Here is a 21,446-nt window from a genome sequence, read left to right as displayed (position 1 = left end):
TATAAATTTGCTTTGGTGTCTGCAGGGTGCATGCAAAACATGCCCTGTGTGTTACTTGTATATTTTACTCATAGGATGTTGTTTTTCTTCAGCATGCATGCATTTTTTTGAGTCCTTATGCCTTCTCACATGCCTACTTACTGTGCCAAGTCATGATCAAGTGTTATGCGGCGCTCTTTCTCCATTTAACTTGCAAGGGAGGAGCAGGATCAGTCCAGTATTACTGCTGAAAATGAGATGTCACGCTCAGCTCACTTTAGGGCAGTCGGCCGGGCTCTTCCTAACTGATTTAGGCTGTCTGTGTGGGTATGTCTGTGCTTGTGAGTGTGTGTGTGTGTGTGTGTGTGTGTGTGTGTGTGTGTGTGTGTGTGTGTGTGTGTGTGTGTGTGTGTGTGTGTGTCGGGGGAGGGTGAAAGTGCTGGAAGGAGAGGGAGCGAGAGAGAGAGAGAGAGGGACAGATAAAGAGAGGCAGAGAGAAAAGCGAGGCGTGTATGTCAGTTTCTCTGACAGTTATTTGCCCAAATTATTCATAGATAGGCAATGTGTTGTGTACTGACGGCTTGAGGTGTGATGTGACAGGTGTCCTGCTCTGCTACCGAAACAGGAAGACAGGTAGCATCTCATTATATATAGTACCACTTACAGACCTAGCCATCTGTCACCGAGTAGCCTTCTGATGCATCATCAGCCATTATTGTCATCATTATTGTTATCCTGCTTGTCTGCCCTGGTAATGTTAATTTAAGTGAACCACAGCAGCTGAAATGAAGCATGAGAAAGTGAGTAGGAGAAAAAAAAGAAGACAGAAACAGAATGAGAGATGGAGAGAGCAAGATAGATAGATAGATAGATAGATAGATAATTTTATTCTCAGCAGGATTATTTCTCATGCTTGCCATGGGTCCATTGCGCCTTTCTTCACGGTCTCGATGCAGAGAAAAAAAAGCATGCTTCTGAAAATCCTCTCTTTTTCTCTCTCTCTCTGCTCTTCGTTTCTCACCTTGGTTCCTCACATCTCTCCGTCTGACTATAGTCTCAACTCAAGTTGCCACTCCCATGCTTTTCCATTTCTTTTGAAATCCTGTAGTGCTGAGTGATGCATTATTCACAGCTATTTTTGTATTCATCTTCTATTAAAGATAGATATTTTACCAGAAGGTATTAATTTTTATACTAAACCTACCATAGACATTTAAAGCTATGAAATTAAAACACCTTTTACTTTGTTTTTTCACTTTTTTTTAATGTAATCATATCATTTAATGTATATTAGTCATTATATAGCTCATTTCTTGATGACATTTTTTAAAATGAAAAATTACATGGATAGATGTGTCAACCAGTGTTACATTAGAATTTAAAACAATCTATGTATAATGATAAATAAAGATAGATAGCAGAAGTTATTGTACAGGTTTAAATCTTTTAACTGTTATCGTAATTTTGAAATCATAGAAAAATATATCTGATCCCATTTTATATTTTAAATTCTGCCTGCTGTTTCGTAATTCCATTCTTATTTTCTCTTTCTCTTTGTATTTGCACTTTAAATCATTTTTTAAATCTATATTCTTCTTTTCATGTGTATGTGTGTAAGTCTTAAGTGTACATACACACAAACACATAAGCTTATGTATTACAATATGTTACTCCTTGCATTTTGTAATTTCTATTTATTTATTTATTTATTTTTCCTAGCTTTTTGTTGCTGTACAGGGAGGTTTTTTAAGATCACATCCCAGGCCATACTTTGAACGTGTTTCACAATATATGCTAAAGATTTTTTTTTTTTTTTTTTAAATCAATCAATTCAAATAATGTGAAAAAATTGCACATGATCATTTTATGTAGCTTGTTACTCTCCATGGGTTTAGAAATGTATATCAAGCAGCCGGGTGCTTTAAAACTAGTAGTCTTTCTATTGATTGCAAAATACTAAGTGATGTTTAATTATTCAGTTTTTTCTTTTTTACACTATATCAACTCCCTATATTTGTATTTTTTGTCATTCCAGCTCCAGTCCAGTTTTGTCTCCTGCTGCCTTGGCAGAACTAAAGAGGATCAAGTACAAGAGGAGCAAAAGAGCCATTTTGGTGTACAATCTCAACCACCCACCAATCCTGGGATCACCTTCTCCCAACTGAAAGTTTTTTCGAAGGACACACAGCAGAGTGACCAGACGAGAGAAAGAATCACACCTGTGTCCGATAAAGACAGCCGAAGAGTGAGAGGAGGCAAGGAAGAGAGGAAACAGGTTGGTGATTTGTTTTTTTAATATTAATTTATTTTTTTCCTATTGTGTTTGAGGGATGAGGTTCCTCAGAGTCATTCACTGCATGTGTGACTCTGAGTGGTTTCCCAAGAATACACCCAGCATGTCTGACCTTTATCAACCACACACACATACCAGTGGTGACATGTTATGTGTATGCAGTGACAAAACCTGACAACCTCACTGTTGGACCCAAAAGCCTGAATCTTCTTTGTTGTGTGTATATTTGCATGTGTGTGTATGTACGTTACTTTACACAAGTCTGTGTGCAGTGCGGGAGTATGTGTAAAGCTTTTGGCATACAGTTTAACGCCGGGGTGAAAGCATTAGTTAGTGTCTTCACAGGTATACATTATGCCATCTCCCCTGCTTTTATTGCACTTATTTTACTGGCAACACTGCCATTAGTGCTGACAGCACTTCACTTACCACAGCTATTATATTCCGTCTGTGTGTGCACATGTGAGTGTGCTGTGTGTGTGTCAGGCAGAGATAAAGTAAAAGAAGTAATTGTTGTAATTATTTCGTCTCCGTTCTCTTCCCGCCTACTGTGCAAGCGTTTAGGAAAATCTTGCCACACCAAGAAGAATGTAATGCAGAGTGAACTCGACTGCCACCGTCGTGTTCATGAAATGAAGTTTCTGCACCATTTCGTGGTGATCATTAGTCATTATGATAATTGCTATTGTCAGGGACAGACTCAGTGTCCCTGACAGTAGCATCAAAAAAAGGGATGAAAAACACATGTATGAGTATAAGCAGCATCATTAGTGGTGAAACTGTGCACATGGTTGCACTGCACCTTTAACTGTTTCATCCACACCAAAGGAAAGAAACCAATCCAACTGGAAAAAAAAAAAGGTTTTTTATGTTATAGCATATACAAGTATTGATACCTGAAACCCTGACTTGTTCTTGTTCTAAAAAATGGCTTTGCTAAATAAAAAAAAATAAAACAAAAAAATAATAATAAATAAATGAATAAATAAATAGATAGATAAATAAATAAAAACTACTACAAAGGGAAATATTGCTCATCTGTAATGCCCATGTCTCAGTCACTCATTTTTAGAACCTCTCAGTCCAGCGTGTCTTTTTCTAATATACAATAATGTGCACACAGTGATCCTTGTCCCTCAATGTCAGACATGGTTTCAAGCAATCATTGTGTCTTGCACATTTACTTCACACTCAGTCTCTGTGGGCATGACTACAGTGTCCTCACATGCACCACCAGTCACTGTGAGCTTGAGCCTCTCTGTTGGGCCCAGAGAATCACAGAAACAGCTTATTCTTCTTTCTTTAGAAAAAAACATCAGCAATGAATGCAGAGATGGCGCAAATGCCGGCATCAGTCAAATAAGGTTAAAGTTGTTGTTTATTCAACCCAGTCACCAAAGTAAATTTTGCAAAGTTTTGCAACATATTTCACATATTTGTACATTATTTTGTAGCAGATTCCATGGCATAGAAGAGGGACAGTGCTGTGGTGTGAGTTTTAGACACAAAAACCACTTGGTTATGGTAAGAAAAAAGATCATGTTTTAGCTAAAATAAACAATGGAATGGGGGTTGATGAAAAACACCCAGGTTTTGGTTCACATGCCACAATACGTTGCCAAAAAACACCTATATTCGGAGGCTCATATGCAGCTGAAAAATGCACAATGTGTTGGTAAAAGAAAGGTAGTGAAGGGTAACCAAAAAGACAGCTGATGTGGCTGTTTGTTGGTTTTTTGAACAGTGGTCTGCAGTTTTGCCATGATGTGTTGGCAAAAACACACCGAGGTTGGGTGCCACAAAAACCGCTAGAAACACCATGAAGGGTTGTCAATTTTTTTTTTTTCAATTGTTGTTGGTTGATTTCAAATAGTGTTCTTCAGTGGTCTGCACCTTAGTAGGCATCTCACCTAGGTGACACCATCCAACATCCTTTCCATTTCCTTTAGACAAAAGTCAGCTCATATATTTCATGACATTAAAAACATTGACATGATAGGAATGAAACATGCAACACATTTGTGTTTTACAGAGCATATTTTGTTGATGACTGAGATGGTTTATTATGTGTATACCAAAAAAGAATTTATGAAGAGGCGTGGCGATATCTTTAGTTGAGGCTCTAAATCAGGGGTCCTACGCAAGGTGAGAAAGGTTCAAGGATGGCTGTTGTCACAGTTTTGAGATCAGAGACAAACTGAGATAAAATTCTGTCAATGTCAGAAATTTGGGATCACCATCTTACCATGTGACTGCCAATAAGCCTTTTTTGACACACATAAATGTCTGTGCAAGGGCTCGATTTGGTTGTTTACATTTTTCTTTACCCCTCCAGCAGCATAGATGAATGATGCATGCCGAAGACGTTTTTTTTTCTTGCGTATTGGTGCTGATAAACGTATGTTGTAGCTTGTAATTCATTAGTGTCTGTCACTGTATAGTGTGCATACATTAAACTTGATGTCATACCCAAGTTTATTAAGATCCATGTCAAACAGTGTAGCTTGCACTAAACTTATAAGGTTGCTAAAATCTCACAGTCAGTAGGAGACTAAAGACATTGACAGTCCTCTTTGCTACATAAGCTTTTGGAAGTAAGCTGAGCTCAGTGTCTGAAGGGCTCATATGCTAGCCTGTTCTAAGCATAGCAAAACTGTCCAGTCATAAAAAGAGAAAGATATAACCCAGTGGCAACCCTAAAATTTTAATTTAAGAAATGTAGTAATAGCATAATGACTTAATGAAAGCCCAAGGAGACTGAGAAAAAAGAAGAAATGAAATGATGGTCTCTGGGTAAATCCTCCATGTGTGATTTCATGTGAATGCATGCTGCCTATAAAATCAGCTGTGACCTGCTAAATAAGCAACTGTAACCCTGTGAAAATGTGTATGGTTCATCACACAGTCACATCAGACAGTGATATAATTGGCTATATGAGTAAGTCATCTTTCCTATTATAAGGCTTTTTAGCCCACTGGTGGAGCACCCTGAGGATGGCACTGTCAGTTCGTCAGTCATTTCAAATCACTTTGGTCCAGACGGGTATGGAAGCAGAATGGTCTCTAGGGGCCCCTTATAGGGATTTTTGAGTCTGACAGGAGAGCCAATAAACTTTCTGATGCTTTTGTGGCCCTAACAGTACAGAAAAACATAAAACAGTGGGTGGCTGATCAGTACATAGTGACAGAGTGCATCCTTGTCTTTCTTGTATATTTAATGAAACTAATTAGTTTGCATTTAAAGACAAAACTGACACATTTTAAATGCAAAACAGCCCTTTCAAGGGGGACTACTATTCACAAAATCAAGTCTAAATTCTCAGCCCAATTTCAGTATCAAAAACCTGTCTTTCTACAGGGGGTATTAGGGGAACATTATGTATATAGTGTTAAACGACTATTGTGGTGATGATTGCAGTAAGCCAAAGGCACTGACATCATTTCAGACGTGCAGAGGAGAGCATATTTAGACATTAACATTGCTTGCGTTAACCAACAGAGAACTATTAACTGTTAGAGGCTATTAAGGGAGGCAATTATTGACTTACTTGATGAGACTGAGGAAGACATTAAGCCCGTCACTCCAAGCTCTCAACGCCATTAAAAGCGTTGTTATTATTCTATTAGCACTTCAGGTGTGTGCATTATGGCCCCTTCCAGTCACATGTTGGCCGTGCTCCTGGAACACTGCAACCTTAAATCGGCATGTATCAGATGTTTTACGCACTATTGTTTCTTGGAGATACCTGCCCATTTTCCACAAACAAGGCAGGTAATTGAGGAGACAAGAAAATAGGTTTGAATATTGCAGACTTCTTAATTGTTGAAGGTGCTTTTGGTGGCAGTATGTTCAGAAAAGCCAGTGTCTATACAGATGGAGAGGAGATGGAGAGGGCTGTACTGAAATGTAAAATAAAGTGATTCTCTATTATCATGTCAATAAGTTTCTTTTGGCTTTGGGTCATGAAATATTAGTCCAGTTTGAAATCCATCTAATAACATGGTTTGGCATTCTGAATGGTTTATCCAAGTCTGTGCATGCTATAGAGACATTCAAGCTATTTTAGCAAATATGAGATATGTGTCTTTTAGTATCTACTTCTGTTCTGGACTCCAGTCACCTGACTTTGACTCGTGCCAGATCAGGCTGACAAATTTAATGAATTTATTCTCAACCAAATCAAAAACACTTGCAACTCGATTTGGACTTTTTCAAGCCTTTTGACTTGAAAATACTTCATACTTTCTCGCAAGCCCAAAGAAAAAAACGTTTGTTATTTAAACAGTGTGCCATTAATCAATTCATGTCCCTTCAATTCTTGAATCAACCAATGTTAATGCTATTCATACCCAACAAGTTGACACATAACTCCCCAGATTCACTTTGTTTGGAAAAAAATGACACCAAAGATAATTTAAATTAATTACAAATTACACCAAAGATAATTTAAATAATTTACAAAAACTATGCTACTAACTGAGTATTGATGCTGTGAGTGATTTGAGGAAGTCCATCCATGTGATGATTGCTGTATTTCAAAACGGCATACTATGCAGGGATTGTCGATGACTGTTGGTTAACAGTGTCTCCGGCACAAGTGAAAGTGACAGCCAACCCAAGATTCATTCTAGTTTTGTAAAGAGCTTTGTCTCCTTGGCTATTTTTGCATTTTTATCACGCTGTGTCCACGATTTTCGTAGCTTCCTTGTGGTTTTTGCACGAGTCTATACATTGTTTATTAGAAGAAAGAAAAATGCACACCATACTTTGAATTTGAGCACATGAAAACTGACTGAACAAGTTAAACTTAAGCTTATATTTTGCTGAGGAGCGGCTAGCTTTTAGTGTTGCTCCCTGTACTGCATCGCTTGACCTACGGTACCACACTTAGCAAACAAGTACCTGAAACTGGCATTAAAGCACTGCACTGTGCTGTGATTGCCAGCAGTGTGTATGCCAATGAAGACCAGATTGTTACAGCATCAGCCTGAGAGGAACTGTTAGTCTGGGACACACACTGTATATTATAAGAGCTGTTCAGAATGACCACAGCTTACCATTTAGTCAATGAGTAAAGCTGCATTTTAGAGCCTTGCTTAACGGCATTTTGGAACCAATTTCAACCAAGTGTGTCCTCACAGTAACCTCACAGACAACAAATAATCAAATGTATGAGGGACTATGAAAGTAAGATGTGTTTTTATGTAATGTGTGTTGAGGGAGAGTCACTTGATTTAATGTTTGTACATCAGCATAAGCAGGAATTTGGTGTGGCTCTCAGGCCTGTTGCCTGAACCGCAGGCTGTATTTTTGCATTTTCATATTGTCCGCCACCCATGCCGCCACCATGGACACAAAGACTTTAGAAGTGGACTAAAAGGTATTAGAATTAAAGTATTTGTGAATGAGATTTATGCTCTGTGTCTTTGTCATGGCTGTCAAGGTGTATATGGAATTACAGTATGTCAAAGGCCAGTTAAGAGAGGCATACCGTTGTTGAGGAAAGGGACGGACTGAGTGAGGCTGGAGAAATAGAGAGACGCTTTGTGGGATAAATACTTTATCGTACTGTTTTTACATGTACCCCAATCTGGATGTCTGCTTACATTCCCATCACCCCCATTTAACCATCAATCTAGCAAATCCTGCTTTAATTATGAACCATGCCTCTACCACCCCCCAAACTCAATCAGAACAAATAAAAGAGCCTTTTCAGCTATAATGGGATTATCGATCGGGTGGCAGCTTAGAACTGAGACTTTGAGTATGTTTGTGTCTGGCCACGTGCGTGTGTGTGACATCTAAACTGTGCATGCTTGTATTTCTGCAGAGCAGTGCGGAAGTGATAAATGGATAGACACTTTGTGTGTGTGTGTGTCTGAGAGAGAGTGTGTGTCAGCATTGTCTAGAGTCTTGTCTGTGTATGTGGGTGATGCCAGTGTGGAGGGCTGAAGGGATGAAGCATTAAATTACCTCACAGTTTGAGTCTCATCAAGTGTGTGACATGTTTTACTGATGAGTTCTGAGCTTATTTTGACTGATATCCTCTAAGACTTTCATTACTTTGCTTTTCCCATTATCTCAGATGTCAAAGTGGCTGTAAATTGTCCTTTGTGGGCTCTTTTTTGACTTGAAAAAGCAGCTGGGTAGAGGTAACTGCCACTAGGTTTGGCTCTGATTGCCACTGGTAAATTTGTAAAACTCTTTTCAGGTAGCAGGGAACCAAAATGGCACTTGTGAATTACCTTTTTGATACCCAATTTATTTTACCTCAGAGGGGACTCTCATTCCTCCGGCTTTTTGTTCACTATATCATTTGCATATGCAGATTTATATTGTCTTCAAGTTTGGTCCGAACAGCAAACTCTGGGGCTAAAAAAGAAGCCGAAAACAGCATTTCTTTGAATGGCCATGAGAAGCTGGCTCCAAGAGCAAGTCAATCTTCATAACATAGATGCCCAAATTTATGTCAGAAATGAACATTTACAGCCTGGTACAGGAAATGGTTTTGGCCTCAGTAACTAATTTCACTGTTCATGACAACTGTATGGGGATGAATTTTTTATATGATTCAACAGTTTAAATGTCATTAAGATTTAAAGTTTTATATTATTGAGGGCATGGCAGCTTTGAGTGACATGCGTGTGCTGTCCATTGACAAGATGTATTATGGCGACAACTTTGGTTAGGTCACATAACCATGGTGTAACCCCAAATTCAACATTTGTATGTGGGGCCTATGTGGGTAGTAAATGGGCTGCAAAATGGGCCCTCTGGGGTTGTCCATAGCTTCCATATTGGCCCCATCCCAACTGGCAACATGGTTGTTTTGTTCAAATAACATGCCCATTTTGGGCCCTTACACACTTGGTACCCAGGTAACCCTAGCCTTAGCCATGTGGTGCTTATTTTGGTAAACCCACCTATATGGGCAAATGGCATGGGGCCAATACCGAAACTGTGGGCAATCACATATAGGGCCAATTTTTCAGGGCCCCACATACAAATTTGGGCTAGGTAAGTAGGCGTAGCCATAGCTGTCGCTATGTCAGTTCATGAGAGTTAATTGTTATGTTTTGGTTGCCTAAAAAGCGTTGTTTAGCATTTGGTTGTACTAAAAGACCCTCTAAAGAGTTTGATAATCAAATTGTCTTGTAAGTACATTTGGTTTTAATGGTTTTAAGCCTGTAAATGCACCATGCTAACCAAATTGGCAGCTAGCTTTAGGATTATCTCCACCTTGTCGTCCAAATATAGTCACTTCTGGCTTCAAAAATGCAAAATGGAATTCCAAAAACCAACAGGTGACTATATTTTGGCTACATTATTTTTTTCATACAGTCTATGCTTTCACTGTTGTTTCACAGTTGCTTATCAGGTGTTCTTGACTGCACAAGTCTCTTGTGAGTAACCCCCGACCTCAGCCAAGGAGTTTATTTTCTCCATCTGTTTGTTTATCAGTTTGTCTGTTTGTGAGCAATACATGAGCATGAATATGCTCATGTATTGTAGGATTGTAGGATTATTCTCCAAAGTGGAATAATCCTACAGATTTTGATGAATTGGATGATGCTGTCGCTAGTGTCACTACCAGTTAAAATATTTGGATTTTAAATCATATTCTGACTCATTATGCATATGCACCCAATATTTGCTGTGTACGCCCATGCTTTGGCTACACTTGTATAACTACTGTGTCACGGCCAGCAAGAAGAAAGTGTAAAAATAGCAGAAATAGTGATGTATTATTAGACATTACCAGAGGACTGCACTTAAATTATGACTTTCCATTGCCTGTGTGTTAAACTTTATGAAGTGTACTGAGGTGTGCAAAGTGAAAGATACTTTCCCAACTCATGTCTCAACTGTTTCCTCCCCTCTATCATTCACCATCGTTCAGTTTACACATGCAGGTCTCAGCTTTGGTTAAAATTCCACAGTAAAAGAGGAGAATAATATAAAGATCAGGAGAGGAAGATACTATTACTGTTGATATGCACAGAGTAATGTACGTATCTATCTGCAGTCACACCTCTGTAGTCTTTCATTTGTGCACTGGGACACTTTCTTCCCATTACTTTCTCTCTTGCCTTTCAGGCTGCATATATTTCCGCTCGCCTACATGTATTTGTGCAAGACAGCGGCTGGTGTTCTATTTCGTACACGAATAAACAAATACATAGGCTACTTCTAAGGATCTTTCTACTCCTCCTTGACTCTCTCTCTCACTTACTCCCATGCCTCCACCACCTCTTGCTGTGTTCCTGCCTCTCCTACTCCTTTTTGTGGTGTTACCGTGGCAGTCAGTGTGCCAGTATGCTGTGTCTAGCATTTACTAATCCTGCTCACATTAGGTTACATCACTGGCCCTTTCCTCTTTGATACAGTGTTTGCACCATTACTGAGCTTACGCTTTGAGACTCACTGCCATGCAGAGAGAAGTCAAAAAAGAAAAGATACAATCTGTTAGTATACTGTTAGTCTCTTTTTCAGTTCTGCCCAGTCCATTTGTCGTTCTGTCTCCGTATTCATAAATGTGTCTGTTATTTCATCCCCTCTTGCAATGAATTCTTACTTGCATGGGTGCCTTCAGAAGCACAGAACAGACGGTGCGCACAGATGCATGCATGCACAAATACGCCACATTTGACAGAGGCCAACACACACGCAAACAGACACTCAAAATGTTGGAAATCAAGGAATTATGTATATACTGTACATACATCATATATCATATTATGTCATGCTTTGTCCTGACCTAATTCTCCTCAAACTCAACTCTTCAATGTTATTTTTCTGGCTTCCAACAACCTCCCTCATTCTGTCTTTTCACTCTTTGAAGTGTTAATCCGCTTGCCAGGTCTGTTGGCTAATGAAGCTGCAACCTCGAAGTAATTATCAGTGCCTTGTGTGTGTAAGAGTGCCAGTGACAGAAAAAGAACTAAAAAGTGCAATAATTTTAATTGCAATTACATTTCTGCCGACAAGAAAGACAGTCCAATGTCATTCTGAAGTTATAAAATTTCCTCAGGACACTGACAAGGTACAGTATGTACTGAGCTTATCAGTGCAACAGTGCTTGCTGCAGTGGACAGGGGCTCACTGTCAGGAGAGACTAATGTATGCCCACGCCCACAAAAAAAAGAAAAGTTTCTAGCTTCTGGGTTTACTTCTGTGTATTTTGACCTGCTAAATATGCGCAGCAGTGTTTCTCCCACTGACTTCACCTGGGAGTTCCCAATTACCTCACAGACTTTACAGTTAAATGACATCATTGATTTGTAAATCACATTTCTCAGCTTCAGGAATGTTTAACAAACACAAAACTTCGATGGATTAAAAATTCACAGTAGAAAGAGTCATAAATGACCTTGTTTGAAGTTTGAGGTGTCCTGTGAACAGTTTTACAAATGCCCCTTTTTTAATGGAAGGAAAAATGCTCTTAGGGCTGCAGGGGATTTTTTTCACTACAAGACAAATAGTGGCTAATGGGAAAAATTGGGAGCAAGCGTGGACAGCAATCCAGGGGCCTAGTTAGGACAGACTGTATCTGTATCTGTCATACATGCAAAGTTAGATGCAATTGTCAGGGACCTGATGAGCATCTTTGCTTGGGGCAACCCAGAATCTGGTGCTGGACACCAACTATCATACTAATAAACTCACACATTAAGTACATTCACACACAGATATTTTCCATGGCATACCCTCAATTACAGAAGAGAACAGAAATGATGTAATGTGAAAAGAGCGGAAATGAGGTCAATCTGAGAGGAGAAAAAACAAAAGAAGAAAAGTCAAGACATGGAGAGACATAATTGCTTTGGTAGCATGGTCCTTCTAATACATACAATTGGACAATTTGTAAGTTTCACAAAGAAATAGCAATGTGCATTTGAGAGGAGAGTAGGGGGTTGCATGAACCTCACTCATACATGGTAATCTACGCTGACACTCGCATTACGTCCCTGCTCTCCAACAGATGAAAATATTTTCTAGCATGCAGAAGGGAAATGATAGAGTAGACACAGCTAATCAGGTCATTTATAATATCTTCACATATTAAAATATCCTCAGTTAAACAGCACTCTACTATAGAAAAATGTGTGATCTCATTTCTGTGGACTTTCTAAAATAACTATGTGCAGTTTGGTCGTGTAATTCACTATGGGTATGACCAGCAAACCAAGGTAGTGGGAGAACACAGGAGAAGAAATAGTGGGAGAGCATGAGAGAGAACAAGACATCCCCCATATGCAGCGAGCCATACATGTTGCATAAGCTGACCTATCTAGCGCTGTAATCAGATCAGTATGCTTGCAAAAACCTAATCCAGAAGCGACTGCTATACAACAGCAGTTCAGCTAAAAAAAAATATAATAACTGACAGTCAGAGGTTGCGGCAGAGGAAGAAAGAGAAATTTGATCAAAGAAAGAATGAAGCATCGTTCAGACAATCCTCCCTTGATGATTTTCTGCATCCACACCCAGCTTGGGGTTTTCTTTGAGTGTTTCATGGGCAGATACTTCTCACAGCAGGGAATAGTGCATGTGTGTTTTTTATGTGTATCTAGCATGTATATTTTATGAGTGCTATGATATTTCTAGGTCCTTGTAGACTTTAATGTTCACTATTCTCAGAGAAAAAGCGAGGTAGGTGGGGGATGGGGTGTGTAAACTCAGAGATTATGACCATATTTGTCCATTAACGCCTTGTTCACACAGAATGCGGACAGCCTGCATACTGTAGCATGATTTACTCGAACGAGTTGCAGGACTGCTCATACCAGCAGCTTCCATGATAGTAAAATTGATTACAGGGATCAGAAGAAAACAGGCTATTAAAGCTGTTTCAATGGGGTTTTCACTTTTTCCAGGCACTCTTGGGCCACATAACAGTCACGTCTCACTGCACCAAGCCAAAGCACAAGCATCTGTACAAACAAGGTGTACTTGTCACTGTACAGTATCACTAATTTCAAGTACACTGGTAAACTCATTCACGTAAAACTCGTAATTAACTGTTGCCAATTAAACTCTTTGAAAATACAGGTAATTCAAGTCCCTGTGCATGAGTCACTGGTGCCTCCCGTGGTGTAAAATTTCCGTTTTCTAATAAAGGACTGCAGTGTGTAAGAGTGAAGAGAGCATCAACAGTATCAGCGAAAATGAGGACACTTGAAACAGTTCATTACCTGCCCTGTGGAGTGATGTGAAACCTGACTGAAATTAATCAAAGATGTGGGTATTAATAAGATATCGACTGAGAGGCCACTTTTAGCCACTTGAAACTATTACTTGAATAAGAGAGAGGGCCAACACTGATAACTGTGAGGGAATTTAAATATTTTACATTACAAGTTCAAATTGAATGTTCTTATTTCCTTTGATTGCAGTCTTAAATTTCTTTACTGGTAATGGAGGTTCTTCTTTATTATCTAGACCAGGTACAGTAATTTGGCACTACTTTGGGACTGCCATGTGACACCGATTGGTGTATTTATGAATATGTTAATATAAAATTTTCAATGCATGTAGTTATCTCAGTTAAAGCTCAGGTAGGGGATGTAATTTTGGCATCACTGGGCAAAAAATCACAATAGACTTTGAGGATATTGGAATTCAAGTCTTCTGAGAAAGCACAAGACCTCAGCTCTATGTTCAGGCTTTTGAAAATCTAGCCTGTGATCGGAGACTTTGGCCAATCACAGGCCATTTAAGAGAGGGCAGCTGTTAAGCATGTCAATCACGGATTGTGAGCTGTTGCCAGAATGTCAAACTAGGAAGTGCTGATCAAATATAAATTCAAGATCCAGTTACTGATTGTCTATATCTTACCTCAAATGTTTACACCATATATTAGTGTACTGTTAATAGTATTATAAGAATGTAGACTGAAGAAACTGAGACCAAACAGTAGGCAGTGCTAGTTAAATATGAAACAATATCCTGTATGTCTAGTATCCTTTGTAACCTTTTGTTGCCTCAACTGTCTTAGAAATATAATTCAGTTGCCTTAAGAAACTTTAACATATCAACATTGCCTTTTAAAGGTACAGTCCGAAACTTGTTTTTTGTAAATATGACAAAAATTTGATTTTGCATAGCTGTAGCTATATCCTGATAGTAGTACACAAGGCAATTAAAAAAATCCTTCTCCTCTGTCTCATTATGGTTCTCCTAATGGCATTTGCATTTAGACTCCAAATGCATTGCTTGTTTTTTGCCTAAATTGTTTTCAGAAACATATTTTAGTGTATTATTTAGCTGTAAAATAAGAAAGTAAGAAAGTTTGTGACCCAGCTGCCATGTTTAAAACAGTTGGGTCTACAGGAAACACCACCCACTGGCTGGTGCAAATGTTCTTATTTTACAGCTAAACAGTACACTAAAATATGTGTCAGAAAAAGTCTGAGGCGAGAAATAAGCAATGCAGCAACAGAATCCTGACTGATATTTGATCAGCGCTGCTTAGTTTGAGCAGGTCATGAGCAGTGATTGATATGACTGAAAACTGCGTTAGAGACTCCTCCTCCTTATTGGTTGGTTTTGTGAGTCTTGCAAATGCCACTAGGAGCACTATAAGGGAACAGAGGAGTCTTATTTTTTTCACTCAATTAATCTGCCTTTCATACTACTGTCAGAATACAGTGACAGTTAAAAATAACTTTTTGTCAAATTTACTAAAAAAGTTATCCACTGTAGCTTTACGAAGCAACTTTGATATGCTAAACTTTCTTATCCCAAAGCTATAACAGTTTAACTTTATTTTCTACTGTCAGTTTGATGACAACAGTTGCGCTATGTTTGTCTGTGTATGTGTGTCAGCCTGTTGTGAAGTGGTGCTATGGCAACAATTTGGTGTGTTTTGTTTTTGTTTGGCCCTGCTGCTTTGAACAGAAACCACTGCACAGTCACACAACTCTGACGAGTTTTTCACCCTGTTTAAGCCGCTGTGAGTCAGACTTCACTTTCAGATATTTAGTTTTCATCTATTCATGTTATTCCATTTTGATTTGATCTATCTTTACAAATAAACTTAGTTTACAACTAACAATATCACAAGTTTAGGGAGCAAATTGTAGCCTGTTTGAGAACAGAAAAACCTCCTTTGAACTAATGAATGTCTGCTGCGCACTATTTCTGTAAAGGATTACAGTTGATACTTGCAGAATCTTAAATAATTCAAGACACAGGACTGCCATGTTGATGTGCTTAGTAAACAAACTAGCAACTCAGCTCTGTGTACTCATACCATATCCACAGATGAGGAACTGAAGTGAGGTGCCACTTACTGATTTTGAGTTCAGCTCCCAAGCGATGCCGCATTTCATCCAACCTTTTGCTCTGTGCTGTTTTTCATGTCACTCCCTGCTGCAGCCTACTACTCAAATAAGCAAATGTGCTTATAAAAAAGTTTGGATATACAGTATTTTTAGAGTAGTTCCAGGAAGTTATTACTGGGCCATAATATGTGTATGTGTGTGTGGCAGGGTCTCAATTAAGATGCTCTCTCTCTCGCACACACACACACACATACACACCTACCACCACCACACAGACATTCATTGCCAAGAAGATGAAACTGGAGCACTAAATGAGGAACAGTATGTCGTCTGAGACCTAGCCCTGTGTTATTTTAAACTTGGGAAGCATGTCAGGGTTATACTATCTAGGTAGCCTAGAATGAGAGCGACCTGTTAACTGCTTAGCACATGCTTCACACTATATTGGTTGGTAAATAGGAGCAATAAAGGTTACTTAAAAGACAATCCTACTTGAAAATATAGCCACAGTAAGAAAAATAATGAGAAATGAAGCTATTTTACAGAGCAATCAACAGTTTTACAGTGCATAGACCTACATATTTATATGTAAAATCTTGCTTTTAAAAGTCCAGTGTGTAGGATTTCATGGGAAGCATTGACAGAAATGGAGTATAATATAATAAGTATGTTTTCTTTATTATATTTTCACCTGAAAATAAGATTTGTCATGTTTTCATTACCATGAGCCATTTCTATCTACATATGGAGTGGGTCTGTTAAATCATTACGTTGCCCTGCCATTTCCAGATAGGAACATTTGTGTTTTCCCGTCAGTCACAGCAGTTATAAGACCAAAAGGACAGGGAAAAAACAAACATTTTTTCCCCCCTCTTTTTTTTAACTTGAAACTGCTTTATTCTGTGTTTTTACAGACAACTTACCGGGTCCTTTTGCTTCGGAGAGGAGACAGATAATTTCAGCTTTTGGTAAAAACATCTTGAACATCTGGATCAGCAGAAAGGTGAGCACACATTAGGTTATCAGAGAAAATAGAAGAGCACACACTTACAAGTGCTGTCAAATAGTAACATAACACTGCTTTACTTCAGGGTTTCTACCTGTTTAAATTATGTATTATGTTTGTTTTGGAGAGGAGGGGACCTCTTTGGGTAATTTGGCTCCCAGTCAAAACTTCCTGAATGATGAACACTGAAGGAATCCTATCTGAGAAAAGTTTCAGCTGTCATTCCCTTTCATACTGCTTTTTCAAAAGCAACCATTCAGCTGATTTCCAACTGTAATTTAAAAATACTATCCTTAGCAAAGGGAAAGTTTATACTTGCACTTACATTGAAACATTATTGATGTTACAAAGTTGTCTTGGTCACTGTCTGTCATTGTCTGTTATGAACATTGTAGTTTGCCGCATTGCACTTGAGATATGTATACTGTACTGTATACTGTTATAGTGTCCAATGTTGGCATAGCGGAAAAAGTATGCTTTTCAGTAGCCTACTATCAGTTTTATACCAAGGTTTTAGACCAAAACAAATCTTACACACTGTTAGCTTACTAAATAGCATATTAGTATGAAATTTTGGACAGAGCTTCACTACCATTAACTGACATCAATCTATTCATTTACGCATTCTTAGTTTTGCCCAAACTGCACTATTTGAAGAGATGCAAGATGAGAATGAGTTGGGGTGAAAAACACTGTTTGAGGAATCTCTCATTATTATTATTAGGTGAGAGAGCACTTGGCTGACTGACTGACAGACTGATTAACCTGAATGTTGCTCCGCAACGCCTCAGGAAAAATTACCTTCATCCTTGTGAATATTTATTTTAGTCTCGTTATTCAGTTTGTTCCATACAGTTTTACACCACCTCCTCTACTGAACTGCACAGAATGATTTGTTGTTTTTAATACTGTCTAATACATGGGGGATGTTGGTGAGTTATCTTTACCATTACAATCTGTAGGGATCAAGAGAGTTTGCAAGGTTTCCTGCTTTGTGGTAAATATGCTTTAATGTCTTTTTTTTTACTATATGTTGTGCTGTTAGACCCTAAAAAACAATATATATGACTTAAGTTAAGGAGAGAATACTATTAATGGACTTGCACATGTTTCATATGAAAGTAGTGAAATGCAGCCACATTAATTATGGTGCCTCTTGTTCTTACTGTCTACTTTTGCTAAAATTGTCTTTTATGTGTGTGCAAGCCGAAGTACACTTGGCTTCCAATACAGTGAGAAAGTGACAATGATTACCGTTGCAGTCGGCAGTGTATGAAACCATTGTTCTCGCGACCGAAGCTATTGTTCTTCCAAACAGCTTCAGTTTCTGTATGTTCACAGGCCATATGCTGATATGCCTACATGCACGCATCATCACAAAGAAGCAATACCGACGCCTACGTACAGAGAGAGGTACAGAAAGAGTGGTCGGGAACAACTAGATAGACAGGCAGACAGGCAGATAGGCAGACAGCCAGACAGGCAGACAATTGCTAGCTCTCCACCTCATGTTTACTTGAACCCATCAACGTGTGCATCATCCCACCGAGAGTGGGTGCTGGACATTGTTACTGCTCTGAGAAAAAGTACACATTGATTCGCCTTTTTTTTTTTAAATTAGATCTCCTGCTGTGACTTGCTGGAGGGTGTCAGGTAAAAAAGGGAGAGACAGAAAGAAAAAAAAAACAGACATAATTATGGGAGCATAGTCTTACCCTCGCCAAGCTGTCAGAGAGGTGAGAGAGGGAGGCCGAGGGAGATAGAGAATAGCAGGTAAACTGATAATGACAGCTTCTAAAAATTTCTAAAGCAGCCCAGAGGACAATAGGAGTTATAATGAGGCTTGTTTTTGTTATCTGTCTCCCAGTGTCAGCTCAAAAACAGCTGTTTACTTTCGCCAACATCGTTCTTTGTCATCTCATGGTTTTCCTGTCTTTTCTCCTCCCTCCTAGTTTCTCCCTGCTTTTCACACTTTCGCAGCCACTATCTCTCACTCCTAATCACAAACTCTTCCCCTCTCTCTGACGATATTTTTCTCCTTGTTTCTTTGAGCCAGTTCTTTCATTCTGCACTGCTTTCACTGCTTCTTTATACATTCCCCCCCATCCGCGACCCACTTCTCATCATCCGACCTCATCACCTTAGTGATGCAAGGCACATACAGGTCCTCAACTACCCTCCATCCCCTTTTTCATCTATAATTCATCACAACACCCCTTCTGTAGGTGTACACACTTGAATACACTATAGCTACTTCTCACCCTCACACTTTTTTCCCCTCTCTGTTTTCAAGGAAGACTGACACACTTCTAAGAGAGAAAAAAAAGGTTCCCTAAATTCAACTTTTGACTGGCAAAGAAAATTTAAGAAAGTTGAACTGCAGGTCAAAGAAAAAAAGAAGCTGCTAGTTAAGTGTCCAAGCAGCGAAGCTTGCTGCTGGAGCCCTATTGTTTTGTTCTCAGTATTCTTTTTTCCATTTTCTTCCTTGTTTTCCTCACAAAGTGTTCATGCAGTAAAAATTGTAAGACCAAAAGTATCCAAAAATTGGCTAGAGGGTTGCAAATTTCAGCCATTACTCAGGCACATAAAATCACACTCATTGACTTCAAGGTGACATTTTCAGTTTTCTCAAAAATGACTTAGCCTAGAGCCATTTCTTCTTTTTGTCACTCTCAAGTCATTTGTATTTCTGTTCCCCTTGTCTCTGAAAATGTCCAATTTTAAAATGTTTTTCTTAGTTTTCTCAAAATCCTGTGTTTGGCGTCTCGTCAGGAACTGCTGGGCCAGTCATTCCAAAACTTATCGAGGGTTAATTTAAAGAAATTTTTATTTATGATTCACTTGCACGAGCCAATCAGTTTTCATTAAAATAGCCACAAATGTAGTCCCGTGAAACCCATCTCTACTGGAGGTCATATGCACTATCAACTGTTTCACAAAGCAGATTTATAGACCTAAACAGAGCATAAATATATAGTAATGTGCATGATGCATTATTAAATATAAATCAAAAGTGCTTATTGTCAACAAAAAAAAAAAAAAAAGAAAGAAAGAAAGAAACAAGCATCAAAATGCTGGCAATCAAATAGTAACATCAGAGCTTTTTAGATGTTTTGGGTAATTTAGGTTCTTTGTGTGCAAATTACAAAGTGATTTACCTTTATTAACAGAACATACTTTAAGATGGTTAACATGCCTCATGACTGTCATACATTTACACTTAAATAATGACAAGTAATAATTATTGGGCTTCATACTCTTATATATAATACATATAATACATATTATATAATACATTGTCACTCCTGTCTTTAAGTGAGAGCATTTATAGATCGTGAAAATGCTATTCTAGTAAACTAAATAAACATATTACATTGAATTTAGCTTCCATATGCTAGTCCCTGAAATCCAGACTTTTGGAGTCTCTTATTGACTAACTCTTTTAGCTGATTATTAAACTCTGTATGAGCATCAGCATATTTTGAGTTTTGAGTTAGATAAGAACAAAGACGGGTGAGACATCAGAGCCCTTTGGCATAGATCCTCCTACAATGAATGATTTAAACTTTCCTTGGTTTCATTTTCATTGACTTTTGTGGCTAGTTGTATTTTTATTAATGCCTCCTAATGTGTTGTTCCTTTAAAGTGGTTTGTTCTCTGATTTCCTTTTTATTGATTTTATTGTCTTATTTTATGTAATAAGTAGTGGCATATAGTTATTATTATATTTCTAAAAGTAGAAAAAGTTATATGTCCTTTCCCATGTTTAACAGACAATTTATATTACGTAATATTTACATTTTATTTCTGTATATGCATTTTGGTAGAATACAATTTCATTGAAGTGCCATTCATGTTGGGCTGCTTGCATCAGACTGAAGCGTTTGCTTTCAAGTGGGAGACTAATGGGTCCCTGGTCAGAGGGGAGCACCCACAGTACAGAAGGGAGATAAAGTGAGAGAGCAACAGAAAGGTTAGACCATCAATTAAGGTGGTGGTGGAGGGGGTTAAGAGTGGAAGTCAAGGAAGGATGAAGTGCAGTCGGAATAGAAGAGAAAGGGAAAAGAGTGTGAATGTAAAATATGGGAGGAATGTTTTATTGCAAAACCAAAAGGAGTGAGTGAACACAAGATTGGGGAAAGAAGGAGGGTGAAATGATGATATATCTTGTGAATGCAGTCACAGGTCAAGTATTTGTGGTTCACTCAGCACTTGGTACCAGGACAGTAAGGTGCATGCAGGCCTGGCACTATGTTAAATGTTCTTCAGTAAAAGACAAAAATCCGAATGTGTGAGGACAGTGACATGCCAGGAGAAATCCATGTGAATTCTTAGAAATGAGGCAAATTCTGCATGTTTGCTTTCACATGGATATTAAGCATCAAACAATATCTCAAACAGATTCAACCCTTCCATAGCACACAGTGCTCTAAAGCTATGTATTTGCTTTGTTTACACACACGAATACAAACACAGGCTTGATATCTGGCTCAGTATCTACGCAGTTCGTAATGCCAACTGCTCTGAATGTGTGTGTGTCCAGCTGAGACCCAGTGAGTTCATTAAAACATCTACTCACATTTGGAGCTGCTGTTTAATCCCAGAAACAAAACATACCCCTCTACTTTAACTCCCATTGTGACCGTGTGTTTACGTGAATGTGCACTTATATTATGTGTATAGATGTGTTTTCATAAACAAAACTTGCTGCACACATACAGTGTATAACTGTGACAATAAGAGGCATAGATATGGCCATTTAACAATGCTGTTTTTAGATTGTGTTGTTCCCCATGCTCTAATTGGAGATGCTATATGTGAAAGGTTTGACTTGAGTTACTTCTTTTGAAACATCATGCTTAGCTTTTTACTATATTAAAT

The 21,446-nt window shown here is 38.5% G+C and overlaps 1 protein-coding gene across 3 annotated transcripts in view; it reads left to right on the top strand.

Moving 5' to 3' along the window:
* elfn2b (extracellular leucine-rich repeat and fibronectin type III domain containing 2b) overlaps window positions 1-21,446 on the top strand; it is an 87,181-nt gene that overhangs the window by 23,057 nt on the left and 42,678 nt on the right. For 2 of the 3 annotated variants that reach the window (XM_088069214.1, XM_088069215.1), the window contains exons 2-3: window positions 2,015-2,254; window positions 16,474-16,562. The gene's annotated coding sequence lies outside the window, so the exon portion shown is untranslated. The remainder of the gene's footprint in view (window positions 1-2,014; window positions 2,255-16,473; window positions 16,563-21,446) is intronic. The other variant, XM_088069216.1, reaches the window with a different exon arrangement.

Source organism: Plectropomus leopardus, chromosome 18 (assembly GCF_026936395.1).
Source record: "Plectropomus leopardus strain MGB_pleo_1.0 chromosome 18, ASM2693639v1, whole genome shotgun sequence".
NCBI classification, from domain to species: domain Eukaryota; kingdom Metazoa; phylum Chordata; class Actinopteri; order Perciformes; family Serranidae; genus Plectropomus; species Plectropomus leopardus.
This window is presented reverse-complemented; position numbering and strand designations above follow the sequence as displayed.